General features: G+C 37.8%; 3 long non-coding RNA genes across 3 annotated transcripts; 2 read left to right on the forward strand and 1 right to left on the reverse strand.

The window, feature by feature from the left end:
* Positions 1 to 1043: 1043 nt before the first annotated feature.
* On the forward strand, positions 1044 to 4353 carry LOC121732684. The gene is made up of 3 exons (XR_006036422.1): positions 1044 to 1255; positions 3418 to 3520; positions 4120 to 4353. It is a non-coding gene; the product is annotated as an uncharacterized LOC121732684 (long non-coding RNA).
* A 3040-nt stretch (positions 4354 to 7393) lies between these two features.
* LOC121732670 lies at positions 7394 to 8300 on the forward strand. The gene is made up of 2 exons (XR_006036419.1): positions 7394 to 7565; positions 8118 to 8300. It is a non-coding gene; the product is annotated as an uncharacterized LOC121732670 (long non-coding RNA).
* Positions 8301 to 10350: 2050 nt separating this feature from the next.
* On the reverse strand, positions 10351 to 12444 carry LOC121732663. Its single transcript, XR_006036418.1, has 2 exons — positions 12294 to 12444; positions 10351 to 10562 (listed from the first exon to the last, which is right to left on the reverse strand). It is a non-coding gene; the product is annotated as an uncharacterized LOC121732663 (long non-coding RNA).
* Positions 12445 to 13824: the final 1380 nt, after the last annotated feature.

Consider the following 13824-nt stretch of genomic DNA (forward strand, 5'->3'; position numbering starts at 1 on the left):
TGTTAAAAATATAAATACATGTATTTTTTCTTTTATAATCACTCTGTTGAGAATGAGAATCAATGTTGAGAAATAACTTCCGAAAGTTATCCTAAAAAACACTACAATTAATAGACACGATGCGTCGGCCGCGCGTGACGTGCCCCCGCACGTGACCCTCCACCCGCGTCACCCCCGCTCGTTCCCCCGCGCCGCGAGTGACCATTCTGCAACGATTTTAAATGGGATTAAAAAATATGTCATTGAAAAAAAATACCACCCAATTTTGTTTGGTGAAATCATAAACCTATAAATATTAAGTCTATGGGTGAAATAGACTCTCCTAATGATACCTAAGCCCTGGAAAAAATTTAGCAGGCAGGTTTAATTGCACCCTGTATAATACCTTTGTAGTGGATTCTAAGGAGTTTTATTATGTTTTTGAATTATTGTTTTTTGTATATTATGACATTTTAGACATTTACTTTTGCTGGAGAATTTTTCCTATGTATTCCGTACATAGACTTATATACTGTCGTACAACTGCAATAAAAATATTTAGTTACAAAACCGTGGATATTTTAATATATTAGTAGTTTTGAAGAATATCCACAACAACCTTATCAGAAACTTTGAGGTTGTACTACTCGAATGTACAGTTTTTTAAATAATTATATTTTGGAAATCACAAACCATAAATAATATTATGCTCAAATATTAATTATGAGTATAATTTAGTATGAGTCAGCCTGATTTAAGTTTTGAGACTCCTTAGCCAAGATGCATTTAACAATTTTAAGTTGGGAAACGTCTAATGAAAAAAGTTTTTTTAATTTTTCTGTGTTTCAAAAAGTTTTTTTCTGACATAACCTAACTATGTATCTTTTAAATCACATTCATAACATATGAATACTATATTTTTATGAATAAAAACGTCTTATTCTTTGTTATGTCTGTGTTACTCGGAATTAATTAGATGATTGTTCTAACGAGTTATGTTAATGTTGCCCCACCACACGATACTACCATTATAATATTATTAACTCGGAGAGACTCATAAATGTTACGCGGATAATTTTATTACATCCAAATCGGTTATGAGCTAGTTATAAGATGGTTATAAGTGTTATTTATTAATAGATTTTTCCAATAAGTTGAAGTATTAATGTCGTTTTAATTGGGTACTATATTATAAATAATTTTGTTTCTATTGGTCGAGAAATGTTGGAAAATGTGATGTGTTATTCTCTAAAGGCAGGCAAAACAGCAAAATGAGGTAAGTTTCTGTATTATTTGACTAGATGTCGGCTATTTTGGAAAAAAAACTATCTTTGACCTTTCTGGAACTCAGTGCGTGTTCATATCAATATCCTAATCGGTGTAGTAGTTAAACTGTGACAGAAAAGATCTTTTGTATTTAAGACTAGCGACCCGCCCCGGCTTCGCACGGGTATAAAATATTTTAATCATTTTTTAGTGACATAGGCACTCAGTAGTTTTGACAAATAATTAATTTATATTCATTACTACCCGTGGCCCGCATTGGTCGGTACCTACTGCCGCAAAAGCTACGTCCCGCAATTTTTAAATCTGTAATATCTTCGAAAATATTCATTTAAAATTTAAATCATAATATGCTTTATACGCTTTCATACGTGGGAGAGCCATACTTCGGCACGAATGGGCCGGCTCGACCGGAGAAATACCACGTTCTCACAGAAAACGGGCATGAAGCAGCGCTTGCGCTGTGTTTCGCCGAGTGAGTGAGTTTACCGGAGGCCCAATCCCCTACCCTATTCCCTTCCCTTCCCACCCCTACCCTCCCCTATTACCCTATTCCCTCTTAAAAGGCCGGCAACGCACCTGCAGCTCTTCTGATGCTGCGAGTGTCCATGGGCGACGGAAGTTGCTTTCCATCAGGTGACCCGTTTGCTCGTTTGCCCCCTTATTTCATTAAAAAATGCTGTAAAGGGCCATAATCAATAAATTATTAAAAGTATTTAACTGAATAAGGCTTATTGCCGTATTGGTTAAAATCACTTCTAAAATTTGCCATTATTTGAAGTTAAAAGTGAATGACAAAAAAATGTTATTGTGAGATATCCTTATTTGTATATACTATCGTGTTTTCTGCAGACCTTTTCAATGTGTGCAATACTTGGTACATTATTTACATGAAGAATAGACCACGTGAAAGGACATAGGTTTCTTTTTTGCGGAAAAATGTATGGTTTCCGTGACATTCCTAAATTACGCGGGCGATGTATAGTGATACCCTTCCCGCGAGCGCATCGCCGCGCCGCTTTGCAGCTTTGGTAGCGCAGCGCCCACTTCGAAACGGGCGTACATCGCAATATTTTAATTTCGCCATAACTTCTAAACCAAACATCAAATTTTAATAATTCAAAGACCAAATATATTCTACATAAACTGTACTTAGTGATGAGATAATTTCTTTTGATAAGGATTATTAGCATGAGTAAAATAAATCCGTTTAAATGTAGATCAATAAAAATCAAGATTTTTAAATAAAAAAATGGTTGTTGTGCCTCACTTGACATAGATAGGTATAGCGTGTCGCGGACATTTTTGTAGATATTTATAAGATCTACATTTACTTAGAACATTGTATAGTTCTATATTTTATGGTTTAGGCAGCGTACGCAAAATAAGTAAATTTTCTGGTTGTTTCCGAAAAACTGAAATATCTTACGGAACCCTATATTTTCCAAAATAAAAAGTAGCCTATGTTACTCGCAAATAATGTAGCTTTCGAATGGTGAAAGAATTTTTAAAATCGGTCCAGTAGTTTTTGAGCCTATTCATTACAATTAAACAAACAAACAAACAAACAAAGTTTACCTCTTTATAATATTAGTATAGATAATAGTATCCAGGATATTTTTAATATTTTAGTAAGTATTTATGATTTTTCCTTTGATACATTACTTGCGTTGTCTTTATTCATTCAGAACAGATAAGAAGACTTTTGACCAAGCACCAAACGTCTGAAGTTGGTGTTACCATTTTGTAGTATAATTTAAATAGGACTCAATCGAAAAAGAAATGAAACAGCTTTTATTAAAATTTAACTAAGTTAAAATAGGTTTTCCTATTTCAATATCTCCGATGCTTCAAGGTGTAAATACTGATTTCTGACTGTAATGTGATGTGAGAATTGGACTTTGGTACTAAATAAATGCTCCATCTGCGCAAAAAAGGAATTCTTCTGAAACCGTACGTGTTTGCTTAAAATAGTAGCCCATGCTCGTGGCCTACATCTACTCTACAACTGTGCCAAATTATTTAAAAATCGGTCCAGTAGCAGTAGTTTTTGAAGATTAGCGGCTTCAAATATAAACAAACTCTTCAGCTTTATAATATAAGTTTAGATTAGTATTGACTCTGTTATTGACAGTTTAAGTATTATATTTTCAGAGTGGAATTGTCGTTTCTGGTACTGTTGACGCTGGTGGTGGCGACGACGGGGCGGCCCCCCGACCCCTCTCCCCCGCCCTCCCCCACAGAATCCTTTATAGAGGTATGCAACTACGAGGAAATCTGGAAGATTTGCCCCAAGATTTTTTTTTTACTAGTTGATGTCCGCAAGTCCGTTGCGCCAAAATTAGTTTATCGCGTGGGAACCGTACATTTTTCTGGATGTAATGTCCTTTCTCGGGACTCAAAGTATTTCCATACCAAATTTCAGCAATTCGGTTCAGTGGTTTGGGCGTGAAGAGGTAACAGACAGACACACTTTCGCCTTTATAATATTAGTATGGATATGGAAGTATGGATTTTAATAAAATATTAATATTTTGGGAGATCGCAGACGGCACACTTTTTGTGTGATCGAGTCTGCGGCGCACATACAGTCGGCATGGATATGGCCGCGCCATGCCGACTGTATGTGCGCCGCAGACTCGATCACACAAAAAGTGTGCCGTCTGCGATCTCCCTTAAGGGGGCGACTAACCCTAAAGTGTCGATTTTATAATTCATTTTTATACTTGAAAAAAAAATCCACAGCCGAATATATAACCTCCTCGTTTTTTGGAAGTCGGTTAAAAATAAGCCCCGAATTGTTTAATTTTCTAAAAGTGTTAGTCGCCCTCTTAATATTGACTGAACGTGTCCCAGGTGAGCAGCGTGAGGTGCGGTCCAGCGAACCTGTACTGCGGCTCCGCGGCGGCCATCTCCGCGCCCGACCCCAACGACATACACCATCAGCCCCACTTCGGATATTCTGGCTGATTTACTATATTCTGGATCATTTCCCGACGCTTATCGAATCATTGGGTACTTAGTCGAATTGCATTCGATAGTTTCGACAAAAAATTAGTAATAAATGGCCTTTTTAGGTTTCCGTAAACCCGTACCCAAAGGGTAAAGACCCTATTACTAATACTTCGATGTCTGTCCGTCTGCATGTCTGTCTCCAGGCTGTATCTCAAGAACCGCTATAGCTAGACTTCTGAAATTTTCACAGATTGTGTATATCTGTTGCCGAGTATAACAACAAATACTAAAAACAAAATAAAGTTAATATTTAAGGGGGGGCTCCCATACAACAAACGTATTTTTTTTTGGCTTTTTTTACTCGTAATCCATAATGGCAATAGGTAAGCACTTTAAATATTCACAAAATCCTTAATTTTATTCATACTTTAATATTTAATAATAAAATTAAAATAAAATAAATAATTAAGGGGGCTCCCATACAAAAACACTATTTTTTCGCTCTATAACGGTACCGAAACCTTCGTGCGCGAGTCCGGCTCGCACTTGGCTGACTATTTGACATAAGGCATCGCAAGCGATATAGCGCTGCGTTTTGTCAAATCAAATACATTTTTGTCTAATTCATAATTGACGGAATTGACTGTCGGTTGCATGAGCGTGTAATGGACGCCTTACTTTGTTAATTGGTATTGATAGGCGTCCATTAGACGCTCAATGCTCATGCCCTGGTCAGTCAATTCCATCAACCATGACTTTCGTTTGACTGTTGGTGAATGTCGGAATTAATTCCACATTACACAGTCATCCCGACTGATCGTCAGTCATACGCAAAACTACACAAAGAAAAGTTTGGGTAAAAGATTGGCTATTAAAATGAGATTTCTATGGCCATATAAACTTGTTGGCTGGAATACGTGATTCGGAAGAGGATAAAGACTATACTAATTATTTTCGAATGAATGCTGCCTCTTTGGAGAGTTCCGTGTCCGAAGTCGCCCTGACTGACGCGTGATTGACGAAATGCCATTAAACGTTTACTCAAAAGTCATGATTGATGGTTGTATGACATAAAAACCAAAATATCCAGATAACTGTCAATCAATTTCATGCAACCACCAGTCACTTCATTACACGGCAGGTTATTCAACACTCACAGTCATGCCATGACTGTGGTAAAACTGGCAGCAAAACCTACCGTGTAATGGACGCCATGGGTATAGTAGAATGCAATTTAGCTAATAACTCTACATGTCAAATCCTGTAAATAGGCAATCAATGCTACTACAGCTATTTTCAGAATTTTGTTTTATTTCATACCTATACCAAAAAATATATCGGGCTTAAACCTTCATTACAGTCGTAGTTAAGAGGGCGACTAACCCAAAAAATCAAACATCGTCCTTCTCTCTTCACACTCACGCCCGTCTTTCATATGCCAGGTGAAAAAGACGACGCGGATTCATCGCCAAATTAGTTTTTTTCTCTATAACTAGGTCGGTTTCTCAATGATAGAATTTTATACAATGTGTTAAAATATTAACTTAGTTCAATGCACGGTTATGGCAATAAATGAAAAATTCGTGAAAAAGAGATGCGTCTTTGTGATTTTTTCTATCGAGAAAATTTTTAGCTATCGTTGCACAAATTGAATTCTTGAAAATATAATGTAGTAAGTATCTAATTTTAGAAAATGAAACACTTCAGGGCTTATTTTCGAGTATAAATGAATTGTAAAATCGAAAATTTTGGGTTAGTCGCCCCCTTAACATCCGTGAATTAAAAAGATTTAGTCATATTATCTACTTTAACATTAGTTAAAGTAGATAATATGACTAAATCTTTTTTAGATTTAGATTTTACAATCATTAGATTAGCAATCACCCGTATTGGCACAATGCGGTCAGTTAAGATTAAATTTCGTATGGTGATTGATACAGGATACTTTGGGACAGTGCAGTCGAGCTAGCACGGCCACCTGTAGAAATGCAAAGGTATAGACAAACTGTGTAGATAAACTTAAGGTGGTGTTCCGATCTTTTTTCGTTCCGAAAAATTCAATTAAAATGCCACTGTATGACAGACAGATGTACACTGTATGATAGTCCTAAGAATTCAAATAATATCCTACTTTATTACAAATACTAAAGTCTGTCATAAAGTAGCATTTTAATTGAATTTTTGTTGGTCACGATTAGCCGCGGTAAAGATCAGAACGGACCTTAAGTTTATGTCCACAGCTTGTCCATACTTTCGCATTTCTACTGGTGGCAGTGCTAGCTCGGCTAGACACAAGATAAAGTTTGATGTAAAAAAATAATATAGGGTTTCCGCGCGATAAACGATACGTCAAACGACAAGTAAATAATATAATATAAATAAAAGGCGAAATGAACATTTATTTCCCTGGCTCAAAGTTGCCCCTATACTTCGGGGGCAGGGTCCTCACGGGGTTGGAGCCGCAGAAGTCCCGGGTGCTGCTGCAGGGCACGCTCACCACCTCGGGGTACGGGTCTGCCGTGGCCGCCGGCGGCGGGGGGACTCGCCTCCGGGACCCTAGGGCTCCAGCCACCACCACCATCAGACACAACAGACGCAGGATCTGCATGTCCTAAAATATCACGTAAGTATAAATATTTGAAAATTAAGGACCGATTGTGGTGATTTATTTAATCATTATTTTCTATGATGACGTCACTAATAATATTATTAAAAAAATTAGGGACAGAAGTGCTAATAATAATATCATTTAACAAATTAATATTGGTTGATGAAGTATTTACCAAGAGAAGTAAAATATAGGTACTTATCGTACTTACTGTCCCAAAAATATTATACTTACAGATAACAGAATCAAAATGTTTGATGTGCTTATACAGTGGAACGACATAAGACAATAAGTACATACATTGTATATTATACAATTTATAATAATATTATTATTATCATACAATGTATAATAATATAGTTATAGAGTGGATATGTAAGTTATTTTATTAGTAAGAGCATAATAGATTTTACCTTCACACTTTCATATAAGTATATTAAAGGAAAGAAATAAATGAACACAATGCACCTATTTTGCTGCAAAAACTATTTTGCTGCAATTTGTTTTACTGAGTTATCAGAAAATAATAACATTCAAAATTATGGCGAATGACGACAAAGCTTAAATAAAAAATTGTATAGAATTTTCTTCACCAATACGAAGGATTGCGCGTGTTATTTCAATAAATCGATTTAACTTGAAAAAGTGTAACCAATTTTAAAATTACTCAGTTATAAAAACAAAGGTGTGTGTTGAACAAAAAAAATCATTAATTTTTACAAAGAAGTCAGCAGATCATGTGAGTATGAGTTTTTATTGTATGAGAATTTTTAAAAAGCAGTTTTAGAATCCACCGATGACCAAACTATCAGACAGTGAGAGTGGGGCAACTAATGATCATTTTCAGGAAAACATATTAAAAATCTATTTATCAATCAATTTACTTAAGGTTGGAGTCCAATCGGAAAATCAAAACACATAACTTCTGACATGACATGAAATGCTGGGTCTCGTTATTTTCATTCTATCAATCTAGATTCTAGATGACGCCCGCAATTCTGTTGCGTCAAAATTCGTTTATCGCGCGGGAACCGTACATTTTTCCGGGATAAAAGTATCCTATGTCCTTTCCCGGGACTCAAAGTATCCCCACATCGAATTTGGCAAAATCGGTTCAGCTGTTTGAGCGTGAAGAAGTAACAGACAGACAGACAGACAGACACTAGACAGACACACTTTCACATTTATAATAATATATTGGTATAATTAGTAATTAATATTAATAAATAGTAATTAGTATTGATTAGCTGTCAGCGCGGCGTCATTAATTTTCATTTTCGTCCTGTTTCAGAATGCGTTTCTTCAGGCAGTGTGTATCGTTGTGCCTGGTGCTCCTGGGGCTGGTCTCCCTGGCCCATGGCTCCCTGCAAACCCCCCCGCCGGGCCTCCTCTTCCCCCGGGGGTGCCCCAACCCCCCCTGCAGAGCACCCGATGATCGGTGATTGACATATTATGAATAAACTTTAAGAAACAACGGAAATTGTTTTATTCTTCTTTATCAGTATGTGTTGCGGCTACACCGTAATGGGCGCGCGGGGCGCGTTCACCTGAGGGGTTAGTGCGAGTTTTATTCGATCATACGCATCGAGCACGTTAACGCGAATTTATATGGAATCAAAGCAGCACCATCTACTGGCTAACGTGGATACTGCTTTGATCCCATATAAATTCGCGTAAACGTGCTCGATGCGTATGATCGAATAAAACTCGCACTAACCCCTCTGGCTGCGCCGGCGCATACGCCTTATGCGCGAGCGCACACTACAGAGCTTTCTGCTTTAGTTATTACTTATTGATTGGTTATACTGATAGTTTTGACTACTGCATTCAATCTTTCATTGTCATCGTATTCGTAGGCGACCAGTACTTACCTATTTGTAAAATTACAACATTAATACAGTCCACTTAATTTCCTAATCTTTTATCTAAAACCTGGTAGCCTACAGTATTTTTGTTACCATTTTGATAGCATTTTCCATAAATACAGAAGATTTTGGGCAGAAGCACCTGCATGTTAAAATCTCAAGCAAGTTAAAATGAGGCCAAGTATGTATGTACTAATTATTACTCATTATGTGTTAGTGTTTGATATATTAAAAATCGGCCATCCAAGTGCCATTTGGACTTCGAATAATCGCGAAAATTCTAGGGATTTTTCGAAAACACGGATAATTAGATAATGGTGATAACATTTTTCAATTATCCTTAAAAAATTAGGTTTTTTGGGAAAACGCGAGTTGCCTGAGTAACATTGCACATTCTTAACGCTGATTGGCTTGATTTTTGCTTACTGGCCAACTCTTATTCTGATTGGTTACTTACTTTTCCTATGTGTCTTTTAGGTAATACACCATAGAATTATAAAGGACATAACCTCAGAATTAGTTTCTGGTTCTGTTAAACTTTCAGCACTAATTTCACATCTATCAGTCATTTTGTATTTACAGATTGTATTTACACACTTTTAGATAACTTTTCGCACTTATTTTCAAGTCCAACTGCAATTTTAAACTCATTAAATATCAAAAACTGCTAGCTCGCTTACAAAACAACTACAAACAAAACAACGCGCAACGCGTGACAATGAATTGACATTTAAAACGTCAAGTCTTCAACCAATCAGAGAAGATGTTGTTGTGAGGCACTTAAATCGACCAATCAGTGATTTTTTTCGATAATAACTAACGATTTGTTTCGCAATCGTACTAAGGCGACTCGTATTTTCGCGAAAACATTACTTTTTGTCGACGAAGTCTTGTAATAGGGTCCTATTTTTACTAGAGATGTGCCGACTGGTCGCCGACTAGTCGGTAGAGCCGACTATCCGGCCACTTTTGTAGTCGGCGACTAGTCGGCGAATAGTCGGCAAAAAGCGCCGACTAATCGGCTTTTTACTTTTTTGCTATTATTGAAATTATAATAAAGAAAAACCTTGATTATTATTTATAATATTATGTTCAGATCACACATAATCAGTGTTACACATTTTAAAATTAAATGAAGTGTTTCGGAAGTTGCTTGCTAGTAAAGAAATTATTTTTGTAAATTTAATTTTAACAAACAAATTAAGTATGTATTATTAAATCGAGATTTCATGTACATGAAATATTAAATGAAAACCATCAACTGTATCATAGCTAAACAAAATAAAGTAATGTACGCAATGTAAACACACTTAACACGACACGTTTGCAGGCGGCGTGTGCGACGCGAAATAGCAGTAAAAAAGCGTTACGGAAACATCCGTAACCATGATCGCCTTGGCCGACTAGTCGGCCGATTAGTCGGCTTCTTTGCAGCCGACTAATCGGCTAGTCGGCCAAAGTCATGATCGGCACATCTCTAATTTTTACCTAAAACACCGAAAATGTGTTACCCACCTACACCCTTAATGTGAAAGTAAGTATATCTCTCTGTTACCTCTTCACACTTTCACGGGTGAACCAAAGTAAATCATCTTGATTATCAAGATTCGGGATAGGCAAACGTCAATCCCTGTAATACGAACAAAGTGAAAAACATAATTTCTTTCTAATTATTTATTTCTCTTTATCATTCTTTTGCCGCCCCTGGTCAGCCGCCAACATTAGGATCGGGCAGGTCCGAGTTCGGGTTGATGGGCGGAGAGGTAGGCGGGAAGCCCCTGCGACCGGAGTCTCCCTGGGCTGCCGGGAGCGCGGAGATCAGACCCAGAAGCACCAGACCCCATGAAACGAACTGCTTGAAGAAACGCATTCTGGAAGAGAAAGGAAGATGTGTTAGTCTTGATGTCTTGCTCGATCGAGCAAAACCGTATGTGAGTACTTAGCATAATGCCGGCACTCGACATAGGCCGCCTCCCCATATAGACGAACGCGTCGGCCAACGCGTTCGCCTATGTCGAGTGCCGGCATTAGGCGAACGCGTTGGCCGACGCGTTGGCAGACGCGTTGGCCCAATGTGTAGAACGGGCGTTCGCGCGTTGGCCGTAGGTATTTAGACGTTGGCCGACGCGTCTGCGAGCTTGCCGCGCGGGTCGGAAATGTCGGCAAAGATCAAAGGACATTTGTCGCAAGCTTCGTGCTCCATCCATACATAGGCCGCGCGATCAGTTCGCCCGGAGTTATAGGTTTTGATAATTATAATAATATGTAATAATTAACTAAATAATAAGTAGGTAATAAAATAATTACTTATATTATTTTAATATTATAAAATATTATGTAAAAGTGAGTTTATTTCATTGTTTGTTACGTTTTCTCATCTTTTATTTATTTATTTCGAGAATACCCTTTAAAAACTTTTTCTTGTCCACATTTACAAAGTAATTATAAACTGTGAATAAATATACAGCTGCAGCTGTTAGCGACTCAACATCCATTTTGAATCCGTCCGCACATTGGCGCGATCCAAAGCATACTGAACGAACTTCCTATGTGTGTATTACTCGCAAACGCCGTTGCAAGCGCACTGCCAACGCGTCTGCCAACGCGTCGGCCAACGCGTTTGCCTATATGGGGAGGCGGCTTTACACGAAACTAAAAGTTTCATCAATTTGGAAGTCAGTAAAATTATGTATTTACTAGCCTAAATTGCTAACCTAATAATTGAAATTACACCTCAATAACTCATAGTTTTTTGGAAAGGGAGGCGAGTGTGCTATTTTTGAAGGTACTCGATCGCTGCTTAGTCGTTTTGTAGATTAGGTAAGATGAATAAAAAAGTTAAGTTGCAGGAGTCATTAAGAAGCAATAGCTATTTAAAGTCATAACTTAATAACATAAAATTTTGCTTACGTAGGTAATTTATTACAAGATTTTACTTAGACAACAAGGACTAAAACTTTTAGTCGAGGGCGACATAAAATATCTGGTAAGATTAGATATGAAAAACTGAATTTTTATTTTATGAAATTATAAAATGTTTCTACAGGCTTACCGTGCCTTTAAATCATCAGTGCTTTATATTATGTAAGATTCTTTGGGTACTAAGTATACCCCAAAGAATCTTACATATACATATATCCCCTGTCTTCATCCGAGTTCTGACAGATCCGATGACATATTTTCAATGCTTGAAATAACTTTTTTTTAAACGCATCAACAAAGAAATCGGATTTTTATACCATGATAACTAGAGACATGTGAGAAGCCTATATACAAGCTGAATCAGACACGCTCGAGCATGTCGCGAAATCCCCTCTTGGCCTCCCCTACTATTTCTTACGTTACGCATTTTTTTAAAAGTTTTCTCGAATAAAGCAAAATCCAGTAGAGACACGCTATTCTAAAGGGGCTACAAGTAAAAACCCAAAACAGTGTTCGAAAACTTAACATTTTTCCTAACTATAAATAATAATTAAGAGCGAGAGGAATCGAAAACTTTGGGCGAGGCCTTTACCCAGCAAATGCAATGGAATAACATATAGGCTCTTAAAATGGCTAGTTTACTTTATTTGAATTATTTAAGTAGTTTTTGTTTTACTTACATCAAAGTTTACTGCCAGACGCACTTGCACTATCTGTAGTTTTCCAAGAATTTAACTACTTTATATTATATTATTATCAGTTCCACTTTTTAAACATTAAATATTTTTTTTTCTCCAATTACACACATTTCGTTTCGTATAACTGAATTTGATACACACTTTGTAGGTGATAGCCATAGTTAATATTTTAACTGCGAAAGTACGTCTGTCTGTTTGTTACCTATATACGCCCAAACCGCTGAACAGATTTTCCTTTGGTATGTATAGACACTTTGAGTCTCGGGAAAGAACCGCATAGTGGACCGCCAGGAGCACCACGGACTGTTTTGCACGGAGTGCCGGCCGCCCGCGCCAGTCCCGCCATGCCTCCATAAATGACATCATCCGCAGGGCTCCTGCCACCGTCATCGGGCCAGCTACACTCGAGCCGAACGGTATCTCGCGTAACGATGGCAGGAAACCAGAAACCGATGGAATGACGCTCATTCCATGGAGCCGGGGCAGACCTTTGGTTTGGGACGCCACCTGCGTGGACACGCTGGCGGCGTCTCACGTGACGGCCAGCTCGAAAGAGGCGGGAGCTGCCGCCGCTCACGCGGAGATCAGCAAGAGGCGGAAATAATATGAGTGTCTGGGCGAAGACTTCAAACTTCTGCCTTTTGCTGTTGAAACCTTGGGTCCGTGGGGGCCTGACGCAAAAGCCCTTTATAAAGATGTCTCCAAAAGACTGGTCGCCAAATCAAATGACCCCAGGGCTGGCGATTACCTCGGCCAACTAATAAGTTTGGCCATTCAGCGAGGTAATGCTGCCAGTCTAATTGGTACTTTGCCCGCAGCCTCCGATTTAGATTTAATTTTTTACTTATAGATAGTGTTTATACAGGATGCAATTAAACCTTCCTGACAAATTTTGATATATTGATCCTTGTTAAAAATAAAAATAAGTACACGTATTTTTTCTTTTATAGTCACTCAGTACTAAAATGTTGAGAAATAAAATGTAACTAAAAGTTATCCTAAAAAATACGTTATAATTAATGGACACGACGACGCGTCGCCCGCGCGTGACGTGCCCCCGCGCGCGCACCTCCCCCCGCGTCACCCCCACTTATTCCCCGGTGCCGGGAGAGATCGTTTTGCAACGATTTTAAATGGGATAAAATATGTTATTAAAAAAAATAACACCCCATTTTTTCTTAGGAATCCGAGGTATTGTGATTATTTTCGATGAGAAAAAAAATTGGTACCATTACTCCCCAAACACTTTTTTTATCCGAATACGCCGAAACATAAAATTAAATTAAGAAATTTAAAAAAAACCCCCGCCAAACAACTTTAAAAAGTAATAAAATAATATATTTTACTGACTTTAAGTTTCAATAATTCCTAAGTGTAAAGTGATATTTTAGTCCATAATTGTTGTCACGGTGTGTCGGGGGACCGCTAACAGTGTTGTTTGCATTTTGTGTAGCCATGTCACTGATTATCTCGATTAGGTTCGCTGTGAACTGACCCTTAAACTATAATGTTA

Source organism: Aricia agestis, chromosome 1 (genome assembly GCF_905147365.1).
Source record: "Aricia agestis chromosome 1, ilAriAges1.1, whole genome shotgun sequence".
Taxonomy (NCBI): domain Eukaryota; kingdom Metazoa; phylum Arthropoda; class Insecta; order Lepidoptera; family Lycaenidae; genus Aricia; species Aricia agestis.